The sequence below is a fragment of the Diabrotica virgifera genome, chromosome 6 (genome assembly GCF_917563875.1).
Source record: "Diabrotica virgifera virgifera chromosome 6, PGI_DIABVI_V3a".
NCBI lineage: Eukaryota > Metazoa > Arthropoda > Insecta > Coleoptera > Chrysomelidae > Diabrotica > Diabrotica virgifera.
Window position 1 is genome coordinate 234,874,701 of NC_065448.1, and position 13,236 is coordinate 234,887,936.

Sequence of the window (13,236 nt, forward strand, 5' to 3'; positions counted from 1 at the left end):
TGTCAATTAAGTAAATATTTAATGTCAATTCCGTTGTTTGGTAAACAATAATACAGCTTATTTTCAAATTCTGCACGAAATTTAGCAAATGTTCTAGTAATAGGGCGACATGCTCTTGAGTAATTCTTTCTCGCAATTCTCCAAGTGAAGCAAGTTGAGTTTTATAAACAACTGATTTAGGGTAACCCCATAGAAAAAAGTAATATACTATCATACTATAAAAAGTACTATCCAATGGTATAAATAATAATTATACAGGGTGTTAATATCAGCTGGCTTACTATGACTTTTGTATTTTTAATGCTATCTCCCGGACTATTATTTTAAATGGTAAGTGTCCGCTCGTACTTTTTTTTGTTAATTAAAACTTAATTTGCCATCTTTGCCTTAAATCAGTTGTTTATAAAACTTAACTTGCGTCACTTGGGAAATTGCGAGAAATAATTACTCAAGCATGTCGCCCTATTACTAGAAAAACATTTATCAAATTTCGTGCAGAATTTGAAAATAGACTGTATTATTGTTTACAAAACAACGGAACCCACTTTGAACATTTACTTAATTGACATTTTTATCAAATTTGTTATTCAACAAAACCTCATTAAATTTTTCATTTAAGCCAAAGTTTCACAATTATTGCTTCACCCTGTATAATTATTAATTATACCATTGGATAGCATTTTTTATAGCCTTTTCAATGATGTATCACAAGTAGGGGTTTGCCATTTAAACTTTTTTGGTTGTGGTGGGTGGGGCCTAGGGAGTTGATGGGGGTGAGTTATCTTTCATGTCAGTTTAGTTCCCCCTTACTATCCTAGAAACGGTTTCAAGCATTTTTAGTTTTCACCTTTTGTTCGTGAGATATAGCCATTGTAAGTTTTAAAATTGACACACTGTATAAGCGTATTATTTTAGTTATTACCAATTTATTGAACTTGTTTTTATTTTATTATTTTTTTTTTGTTTTGTTTTCTCTTTATTTTATTTATTTTTTATTTTTTATAGGTACTTTATGAATTCACTTATTGAAAAATCATCAAAATTTCTCAAAATTTATTTAAATTTTTAATTTTAAATTTTATATTTTTGTTAAATTTTCAAATTTAATGATTAACTCAAATGTTTGAATTTTTTTACATATTTCTATAAAATTTTATTTGTTTCGTTCACTTCTTTTTAGTTTATTTTCAAAAATATTCTAAATTAATTCAAGTTGTAAATTGTACTCTCTTGCAAATAGTTCGGCTATTTTCCATTGCTTAATAATTAACATAAATGCTTGAATTTTACTTACATATTTCTATAAGATTATTTGTTTTGTTCACTTGTTTTTAGTTTATTTTCAAAAAATAATAAAATTATTTTTAGTTTTTCTATATTTTTAAATTTTATCATAAATTTTATTCCCCTGCAAATAGTTTGTCAATTTTTTCCATTCTTTAGGGGTTTACTTGACCCTAAAAGCTTAAAAACATTTTTCCAAATTATGTTACCTAATTTATTTTTGCATTATTTTTTTTCTACTGACAATTTTTTTAGTTTTTTTGCATGGCTTTAAAATTTTAATAATTAATTCAAAAGCATATTTTGGATAATTTTTCGTTTAATTTTTTCAGTTTATAATAAATATTGGTCTAAATTCAAAACACTTATTGTTCTTTATATCATTTTTGGATTCTTCGTCTTTTATAATCACAGAAATGTTCAATGTTTTGAACGTAAGTAAAATTGTATTAATTATTATTTCATTTAATACATATTTTGGATAATTTTTCTTTTTATTTCTTTTAATTTTTTGAGTTTAGAATAAATATTAAATTAAATTCAAATCAATTATTGTATTTTTTTTTCTCAGGTTAAAAAATGACAATTTCTGTTTGTGCATGTTTCTCTTTGTTACTTCTCACTTTATTATTTGATCATAATTTAGTTGTTTGCCATACCTAATTTAAAATAAGAAAGTTTTTAAGTTTATTTATTATTTATCATTTGTTCAATTTTTTTAAGTTACCATGTTTTATTTTATTTTCGTTATTTTCATTTAGCATTTTTTATTTTATTTTTTACTAAATTGACAAAAAAATTAGATATTATAACAACATATTTTACAATGAATTAATAAATCAAAATTCATTGGTTACATTGATATCTACAACAATTTTTTTTACATAGTTAATATGGGACACGTTTCTTTTAGCAGTTTTTTCTTTGAAATCAATATTAGATACTTTTCAGCCACATTAGTGTTTTTGTCCTCTCGATCCTATTAAACAACTCTTTAGATGCATCAAGCATCTCTATTCTTGATAAAAACATAAAACATGTTAAAGATCTATTTCATAAAATATGCCACATTAGCCTCAAAATTGCATAGTAAATTTATAAATATTTAAAAGCCTGAATTATATTATTATCGCTGAAGGGATAACAGGTTTTTATAAAAACGTATTTTTATAAACAATTAGAAAGAATCTTCCTCTTCTTATTTATTGTACAAAAATTTTCCAAAATACTAAAAACACTCTGACTTTATTGTGACTCAATACAAAAAAAAATTTAACTAGACGAAGAATAAAAAAAAGTTTTTCTAAATACCTACTCTAGATGCTCTTATTATTGGTTCTATGGATCTTTGAGTTCTACAGCAGTCTTCTTCCTTTCTTCTGTTACTATTAGCTCTCCTAGTACTTAACAATTTACTATTCATTTTTGTTTCTTATGTTTATCTTTATCTCTAAAAATTTATCATCATATTTGCTGCTTTCAAAAATGTCTAACAAAGATTTGGCTCGACATTTTCTGAAATCTTTAAAAATGTTCTCATCTGTCAAATGCCTTCTTCAAGTCAATCAAATACCTATAGGAATACGTGTCTATTGTATTTTAATGCTTTCTCTGTAATATATTTAATACCGAATGTTGCATATGTAAACGACCTTATTGCTTATCTGCTAAATTCATGAACCTACATATTTATTCGTTCTTGCAAAATTTTAGGTGTAAGTTTCAGGGCAAAATTTAGTAAATTGATACCTCTGTAGTTTCTGATAGTTTCTTATCTCATATGAAATGTTTGCTGTTAGCAATAATTATTAACAATATTCTAAATATACTGAAAAATTACTATATTATTTAATAATAAAAGTTAAAGGGTGGGTAACGGTTTAAGCTGGCGTGAAACAGACATTTTTCAATTTTTTTAAACGTTTTAAAAAAATCCTTCTGCATTCTGAATGATATTTTTTTGTTTGTGTTTTCACGATTATATTCTACTTTTTACCAAAAAAGTAATGAAAAATAAAAAATTTTATGCAAGTAAAATGGTAGTAAGCTGTTTCTATAGCAGAAAATTCTCCCATAGATTTTATGTCGTTTAAAATAATATTTTGTATGGGTTTGGTTCATTAAAAATGTTCAGTGCTTGTCTTCATCTAATCTTTTATTTCGTTACTACGATTTTGCTTCATAAAATATATAAATATAGAATAGAGATACGATTTATTGAATTAATTTTTTTTTTGTATTGTGTGTTTTTGTTTGTTTTATATTTTTAGTGTTTTTGGGTTTCGTGTGTTCACTATTATAACCCCTCATAAAAAAGACAAAAAAATATGTTTTAGAAATAAATTGTCCATTACGCCTTATACAGAGAATTTTTTCACGTTTGAAGGAGATGATAATGAAAACATTCAACGTCTAAAAATTGCGCGCCATGTGAACACTAAACAAAAATTTAGCGCGCGTTCAGCGCTTATCGTGATAACCTGCTTTTAGTCTAATATTTATCGAGTTGTGCTCAGAATCTTATAACATCAACGAATTAAAACTCTCTGTATATGACGAGAAAAATTAACAACAATGGACAAAAACTCTAGCCATGAGAACTAGTAGAATTTTGTTTGGTAATTGTTTATTAAGAGGGTACGCCTAAAAAATGCATATTTTTGTGAACTGTGGCGAAAAACTAAAGAGAATCTCAAATGTTAATATTTTCTTTGTCGGAAATTAGTGAAAATGCCGAAATATCAAGTAATACAAAAATAATTACTTGAAAAGCCAACAAAATTATGTATCTAATCGTCTCAATCATAACAAACATAATTAAAAAATAAAAAATCAGCGATTTTTACTATTAACTTGTGTAAAAACACATAACATTGTTTAGGCTTTCATTCTTTCTAAAAATATATGGCCGATATGGAGTAAAATTTTATGTACATTCGATACTGTTGCCACTTTTAACTATTACTAAAAATTTAATCTAATATAACCTAAACCTGCAAACAAACAAGTAATTTTTTGTTAAAAGTAGGTGAGAATAAAATGTCAAAATAAAAATCTGTTAATTTTTTTCATAAGAAAACGTACTTTGTGTAACTATGGCAACACTGGCTAGAATTACCAATCTGGATCATGAAACGATTGTCATTAGTGTCATTTATTGTTTTCCCATGGTATATAATGGAGGATAACGACGCGCGACGGTGGCTTTTAAAAGTAAGGAAATTACATAAAAACAACGTTTTGCACCCAATAAAAATCTGTGTACAATCATCAGTAAGTGAAGCACAATTCATTGATATAAATTTCATATCCGTAAAGATCGTAGGTACCCTCTTACTAAACTAGTACCATTTGTTTAATTTTTTGTGTGTTTATAATTTTAAGTTACTTTTAAGTTCTTGTGTTAATTATAACTATTTTTTTTTCTGGCGTTCAAGTGCCTTATATCATTTACTTTAACATGTTCATTCTATTCGTACATTCAGGATCACCAACCAATGCTATTAGAGACTGTTTGTTATTGTTATTCTATGATTATTCATAGCTTGTCATGTAGTTAACACAATGACGTCAATATTGGGAAACGGATAATATTAGTGCCAATTATATCGATTCATGTTTGACAAGAATAATAATAGAGCACTGTGTCACGACTCGACCATTAGAATTAGAGAGACCGTTGCTCAATTAATATAACGTAGGGAGAATCATAGAAATGTAATACTTTGTATATGGACTTTATCTATATCATTGGACAATTTTAACGACCCCGTCAGTCAAAAACCTTGCTTAGTGACCCATATGTAGTATATCATCTAAAAATACAATTTTTTCCATTCATTTGTTGTATAAAGTTAAATCAAATATTCTTGGTCCGTATTTTCTTTGTAGTCAATCTCTAACAACGAACTATTGATCATTTTTTGATTACAACATATTTTTCTTATCATACAAACTCAATTTGCTCATTTCAACTAATATTTTTGGTTTGACAATTGACATCTGCGAATCTTTGCGATCCTTATGCAATCCTGTTTATACTAGAGCTTAGTGTGAATAGGCCAACTCATAGCACCTCCTCTCTTAAAATTTAAAAACAATTTGGTCCTACCTACTTTATGGACAATCAAACTAATCTAACCTAACATAGCGTTGAATTTATGGTTACAATTACTTTTTTAGCAGCAAATATTAAATTATACAATAGTTTTCTAAATATTGTGGCTTTTTAACAAATCTACCACTTCTAGTTACATATTTTTCAACTATATTATCACCTTCCTCATTAAGTAAATCTGGTTTGCTCTCTGATAATTTGTGTTTTGTTGACTGAATCTGTTGTTTGTCTTGAGTTTTGTTTAAGTTTCTTTTTCTGACATCATTTACCTCTAAAGAGTTTGTTTTGTCCATTAACCTCCGAAAATATTCCTCTGTTTGTTCAGCTGCTTTACATATTTCAATAGTTTTTGCTAATGTGCTAGTGTTAGATCTGTTGCTCGAAGCAACCCATGTTTTGTTTTCTTGTCTCTAATTCTCAATGTGCTAGTGTTAAATCTGTTGCTCGAAGTAACCCATGTTTTGTTTTCTTGTCTCTAATTCCTATCTCTATTCGATCTTTATTTAGCGTTTCTTTTAATGTACCAAAATCACAGCCTGAAGCTGGTCTTCTTAAATCGCCTACAAAAAATTTACACTCTCATCTGGTTCTTGTTCTCTTCTATTGAATTTATGTGACTCTACTGATAAATTACTCTGTGGAACAGATTTGTCCTCAAACCATTTAATCAACAAATTATAATTCTGGTTTTTTGTTTCTGTTAAATTCAAAGTGATCCAAGACATCTTCCTCAATGCAATGAAGAAAAACTGCTGCCTGAATTTGCTGTAATTGTTCCTTATGCTCCGTTGCTATACTGTACAGTTCACAAATGAATTTTTAAATTTTTTTCAATTTACTGCCATATCTCCACTCACTGGCATGGCCTTCCGTTGTTTTAGCATCTCTATTATTTCGATTTACTTTTACTAAGACTTTACAAAAATTGTTTATTTTGAACCTCTTCCTGTGTTTGCCTCTTTGGTTAGCCCTTTTCTGTTGATTCTTATACAACCCACTTTACACTCGACCATAGTGCGCATAGGCCAACCTAATAATAATTTCATAAATAATATACTGTTATTAAAAACATCATATAGATCATTTCGCCTATAGTCTTCAAAGATCGTATATAGTCCGTCCGCTATAACTTTTTCCATGCGGCACGATTCATTTTAAATCAAATTAAGTCAAAACAGAAAGTGAAACGTACGCCGATGTATATAGTATACAGTATACAAAATGTATATACACATCGACGTTCGTTTCAATTTATGTTTTGACTTAATTTGATTGAAAATGAATCGTACCGCATGGGAAAAGTTATAGCGGACGGACTATAGTTGTTCTGATACTTACTTCGGAAATCACATTTTGAATCCATATATTGACACTTATATATAACAAACAAAAGTTTTTGTGGAACCAAGATAATTGACTTCGTTATTTGTTTAATTGTTTTGTTTTATTTTTATTGTTTTTAATTATTTGGCAGTGTTATTTTTTTTGCTTCCACATAAACTTATACAAAGCTGTTTTAGCTACATAACTGGCAATTGGATAATTTTTTATTTCTATTAGCATTGGTTTCTTCTTTAACTTAATGTACTAATTGGATCAGTTTATTTACTTTTATATCTTAAGTCTTAAGGGAAAGTTACCACTTGATGAGTACAACACCACACATTTACAATAGTTACCCTCTAAACACGAAATCAAAAATGATTTTGTTACACCCTTTGTCAACTGATGTATTTTGTTCTGGTATTTTTTAGAAAAGACAACTGACATTACAGATATTGTATTTTAAAAAAGTATTTTCGTGTTTATGGATCTTTTTCCAGTTTTTTGCTTTATTTTCTCTTCAACTGCTATTTCCAACTGCTCCAACACGTTTGTTATTTATTTTTTTAAGTTTCTTTTGTTATTATGTTTTTTTTGTATATACTGTATATATTTCTGTGTGACAATAAAATTTTAAAAATATATAACATTATTTTAATTTCCTTCTTCCCCCCTCTAAATGATAAAGTAGCAATGTAGATGAAATTAAGAACAAACTCATAGAAATCAAAATATTATTCAGGTTCATGCTCCAAGCAGGCTTCCGTGCCAAACGTTCCACCATTGACCACATTTGCACACTTGGAATTATCTTAGAACAAATAAATGAATAGAATAAAGATATAAATTTTAGTTTGATCGACTTAGAAAAGACGTTTGACCGTGTAAATAGAGTGCAGATGTGGAAAATCTTAAAATTATATGAGATACACTAAAAATCATAAACTTTATTAAACTGAGGAAAGATACAAAGCCAAACTGGAAACAGACGAAAAAGACATAGAAAGTGGAGTCAAATAGGTTTGTGTACTATCTCTCACCCTATTCCTTATTATGATAGATTGGATAATGAGAAAAGTACATGACGATCGAACAGGCATCAGGTGGAACCTATTCAAACAGAAGATCTCGAATTTGCAGATGACATCATCTGCCTGCCAACAGAACACCGAAATCATATGTAAACAAAAATTGACAAATATAAAAGATGAAGTTTTCAATCCTAATAGCAACAATAATAATATTTAAAGATATTAAAATATTACTAAAAGATTTTTTAATTGAAAACTTATTGGTACATTTCCTTGGTAACACCTCCATGGCTTCTAAAATTTGCAAGCCAGATGGATGCTGAAGCGAAGAAGACAAGAGGGAATTCAAAAGCTTACAATTCACGACCCCGTCTGTTCAGCTGGTAAATTCCAACAGAAAATGGACATAGTTACTCAAAGAAGTAACGACCAATATAAAAATAAAATAAAAATTCTATTTTTATTCAGTTGCAATGCGAAGGCAAACCAGTCTTATTTTTCACTTAGAATACGAAGCGCAGTCCAGGTGCGGGAGCACGCCAAATAGAATTCTATTTTAGTGACGTCACGTTACCTAGCAACCGTCGATTCTCCCATTATGAAATTCTATTTTGTGACGTCAGCAAAATAAAATTCTATTTGGTGTGCTCTGGGCCCAGCACTCTGAATCGACGATTTTCGACTCTTATTGGAGTCTTATCGGAGAGACGTAGGCCTGCTGCTCCATACTCTAAGTGACCAACAACGAGAGTTTATCCCCCACACCGCAACTGACGTGAATGGATTAAGTGACTAGCGTCATCTGGCAAATGAAAGATGAAGTTTTCAATCCTCATAGCAATAATAATAATATTTAAAAATATTACTAAAAGATTTGTAAATTGAATACTTATTGGTCCATTTCCTTGGTAACACCTCCATGGCTTCTAACATTTGCAAGCCAGATGGATGCTGAAGCGAAGAAGACCAGAGGGAATTCAAAAACTTACAATTCACGACCCCGTCTGTTCAGCTGGTAAATTCCAACAGAAAATGGACCTAGTTACTCAAAGAAGTAACGACCAATATAAAAATTCCATTTTTATTTCGTTTTGCCTTCGCATTGCAACTGAATAAAAATGGAATTTTTATTTTATTTTTATTTTTAAAAATTGACAAATTAGCACAGTACTACGACACGATCGAATAAATACACAGACAATCAAACTTTTAAAAAATAATAACCATCTAAATAATAAAATATTGATAAACTGTAAGGAAGTAGAAGATGTAGAGTTCAGAGTTCACATACTTATCTGGGATCAGTCATGAAAAGGAGTGGGGGTGTAAAAAGGATATATAGACGAAAATAATAAAGGCTCAACATGCATTCAACGCTTTAAATAGAATTTGACAAACAAACGAAATATCGGAAACAACAAAAATTAAAATCTCTAATAGTTACATCAAAAGTATACTACTACTCTACGAAGCAGAAACATGGAAGCAGGACGAAAATACAATTAAAAAGCTGCAAACTTTTGCAGTAAAATTTTTCTTCAGCAAATCTGATAATAATAAAAATCCTGATAATATACTGGCCCAACAGAATAACTAATACAGAACTATGGTAAAGAACAATAAAGCAAACTAACATATACATTACAGTCAAGGAAAAAAATGGAAATGAATTGACCACACTTTGAGGAAAGATCAAAGTAACATAGCAAGACAAGCACTTGAATACCAACCAGAGGGGAAAAGAAAGAGAGGTAGACCAGACAACAGCTGGAAATAAAGAACAACAACGAGAGAACACGAAAAAATTGAACTAGGATGGGGTGAAGTCAAAAACAGAGCAAAAAATAGAAGAGATTGGAAGGAACTAATACACAGTTTATCCAGAGAATAAAAACAAAAGATTATGCGTTGTCCCGGCCAGACAGCAATCTTACACTTTTGGCTAAGAAATTTGGTACGCAATAATTAATAGAACTTTTCACTTTAGAAAACTTTAGAAAAATCAAAAAGAAAAGTTCCCAAAAGGGCATTTAACCTATCTATGCTTTGTTTTTAAACCAGAAGGAGTAAACTAAAAAGATCGGTTTACACCCAAGAAAGTCACTAGAAAAATCACCAGATTCATTTTATCTTTTGGTTGTTCATGTCGGTCTTCGACGGTAATTCATAAATATTATAATATAATAATACGTCGCTAAAGACTTTTAAAAACAACTGCTTTTTAAATAAAAGCAGACTAAAAATCTAAAAATTAAAGGAATAACGCAGAAACATAAAAAATCGCCATATAACTTAATTAACCTATGACATGCCAATAGTGTCAAAATTTCATAAATGACAATAGTGTCAAAATTTCATATCAGTGGAGTAAACTTGCCTTGCTGTTGGACCAATTTCAAACAAACAGAGTTTGTTTAGAAACTGTGCTGGTTTAGAAACAGAGTATAGAGCTAAATTTTACCAGAGAACGGCAGGTCTCGCCAGTGGCGCACACCTACACCCCCTACACGCGACACTATATACAGCGTGTCTACTTGAGTTGGAAACATATGGGAAATTTTTTATTATTAATTTTACGAAAAAAAGTTATTCTTTATAAAAAGTTCTGCATGCCCCAAAACCTAAGATTCAATTATCAGATATCAAATTTTCTCAATATTATACGAGGTATGTCAAAAAATATGAACTTCGTTCAAGAGTAAAGTACCTTTATTTCTCTCAATATCGAAAATGCTTATTCTGAAAAGTTGTTTGGAAATAAAAACTAAGCTCAAATATGCAATTACATGCTTCTAATTGGAAAAAAATATTTTCCAAATTTTTCTCAAATTTATTGATACTAACTTCGTTTTGATTCATTACACATACGATAACTCTTTTATTATTACTTTTACGAAAAAAAGGTATTCTTTATAAAAAGCTCTGTAGGTCATAAGGCCGAAGATGCAACCAACAGATATCACATTTTATTAATTTTATACGAGTTATGTCAAAAAATATGAATTTCACTCAAGAGTAAAGTACCTTTAGTTTTCACAATATTGAAAACAGTTATTAAAAAAGTTGTTTAGAACTAAAAACTATGTGTCAATATGCAATTACATCCTTCTAATTGAAATACTGTGAAATATAAAGGTGCTATAATATTGAGCGAATTTCATATTTTTTGACACACCTCGTATAAAATTAATAAAAGTTGATATATCATGGTTGTGTCTTAGATTTTAGACCATGCAAAGCTTTTTACGAAGAATAACTTTTTTTCGTAAAATGAATAATAAACGAGTTATCATATTTGTAATAATTAAAAACAATGTTGGGTATCCTTAAATTTGAGAAAAAATTTTTTTTTCAATAAAAAGCATGTAATTGCATATTTGATCTTAGTTTTTAATTCCAAACAACTTTTTATCATAAGAATTTTCGATATTGAGAGAAATAAAGGTACTTTACCCTTGACCGAAATTCATATTTTTTGACATACCTCGTATAATATTCAGAAAATTTGATATCTGATGATTGAATCTTAGGTTTTGGGGCATGCAGAACTTTTTATAAAGAATAACTTTTTTTCGTAAAATTAATAATAAAAAAGTTTCCCATATGTTTCCAACTCAAGTAGACACGCTGTATACACGAAATTTTCGATTTTCTCAATCTGACTGAATTGAAAATTGGGCCAACTACCATCATAAAGTTCAGGAAAAGACTTATCCATTCATATGTCAACCATCCATTTTGGTCCAAGGGTGTGGATTTTACGGCCCTTCCTATTTAGGGTCTGTTTTTCGTTCTCGTCCCCAAAACTCCAAAAAACTTCGAAAATTTAACTCCGACCTTTGCGGCTTCTAATAGAAGCGATCATTACCTTTCCAACGCATGTCTAATTTTGAAAATCGGTTATACCGTTCAAAAGTTACCGAGCTCAGAAATATGAGTAAATTTTTATTTAAAAAAGGGAAAATGTTTGTGGATACGTACTCGTATTTATGTATGTATGTGTGTGGAAAAGGTAAACCTATCTGAATTTATTTTCTGTGTTTAAAGAGGGGGTGAGGGCCGATTCAGAACCGGTGTAGTTTGTGAGTTCTGACTACCCACTCTGTAAGCCAGCTATAGGACTTGGTAGGTACAAAACGGCATATATTTTGGCGATATATATCTTCGGTTCAAGAAGAGACAGGAGAACAGTAAATACACCAAATCAATAGCGTTGAGTTAAGCTTTCAAATGGTGTCTAAGCTGTCAGGATCAGACATACACACGGCTCAGTATAGCCGAAAAACTGAAAAACTAAACTTTGAAAATTTTGGTTTTTCGACAATTACTCAAAATTTCAACCTACGAATTACGCCAATAACTGAGCGTTTGTAGAAGGACTCTAAACGAATCTAATGGTGTATACCTTATATTCCGGAAAGTTTGAATTTTTAAGTTATAGGCTTCATAAGTATGATCAAATCTATTTCTTATGGGAAAAACTGTTTTTCAAGCTCAATAATTCCTGTAATAGCTTCAGTTATCATACTTGACCTTAGATGCATAAGATACTACTTGTCAATACGTTTCAAACTCATGTTTAGTGAACAAAATCGGTTAAGCCGTTTAGAAGTTATTAAGCTACAAAAGTATAATTCAATTAACGATAATTGCCTAAATGGTTTATGTAGTTGTAGTGGTTACGACGCTAATTTGATCTGGCAACGGGCAATCCGAGTTCATTTACCGGCCATCCCAATATTTTTTTCAATCTATTTCGAATAAAAAAAATCTAGTGTACATTCGATAAACACTAGATCATTTAGGAGATAATGCGACAAAGACGACCATTTATAAAGCTTAACGTGTAATCAGGAAACATTGCATTGTTTTATATTCTTGTAATATTATTTTTTTTTATTCTTGTAATATTAAACCCGCGAGATAGGTAGGTATCTTTTTTTTAATTGTTTTGCCATCAAAAATATTGCTTTGCTTGCTTACAAGTTTAAAGTCCAAACTTCATTATTTCAGGACAAAATCATAAATAGAACTAACAAAAACGATATATTTCAAAATTTTCTTATTGGGATAAACCGTAATCGTACCCCCTCCTAACTGCCAAAGGGTCATGGCCGCCGTCGGGACCTATTGTGCTGACATTTACAATGTTTACATATAGAAAAGTTTGTTTTTTTCTGCTTATAATGCCGTTTTCTAAAGATATTAGTGAACAAAATCGATTTGCTAACAATATTTAATATATTTTAAATGTGCTAAAATTGGATTCAACAGCAAAAGTCGCATAAATAACATATAAATAACGAATTTGTTCACCTATTACAAATGGGGTTATGTGGTTGTAACTGTTTATTTTGGGAATAAAATGAAAATGATCAATTAAACGACTGGAAAACTGTAAGTATTACAATTAAAACATGTTTATCCTATCACAAGAGTTCACTTCATTTTAAGAAAGCTAATTATTATTATACAATAGAC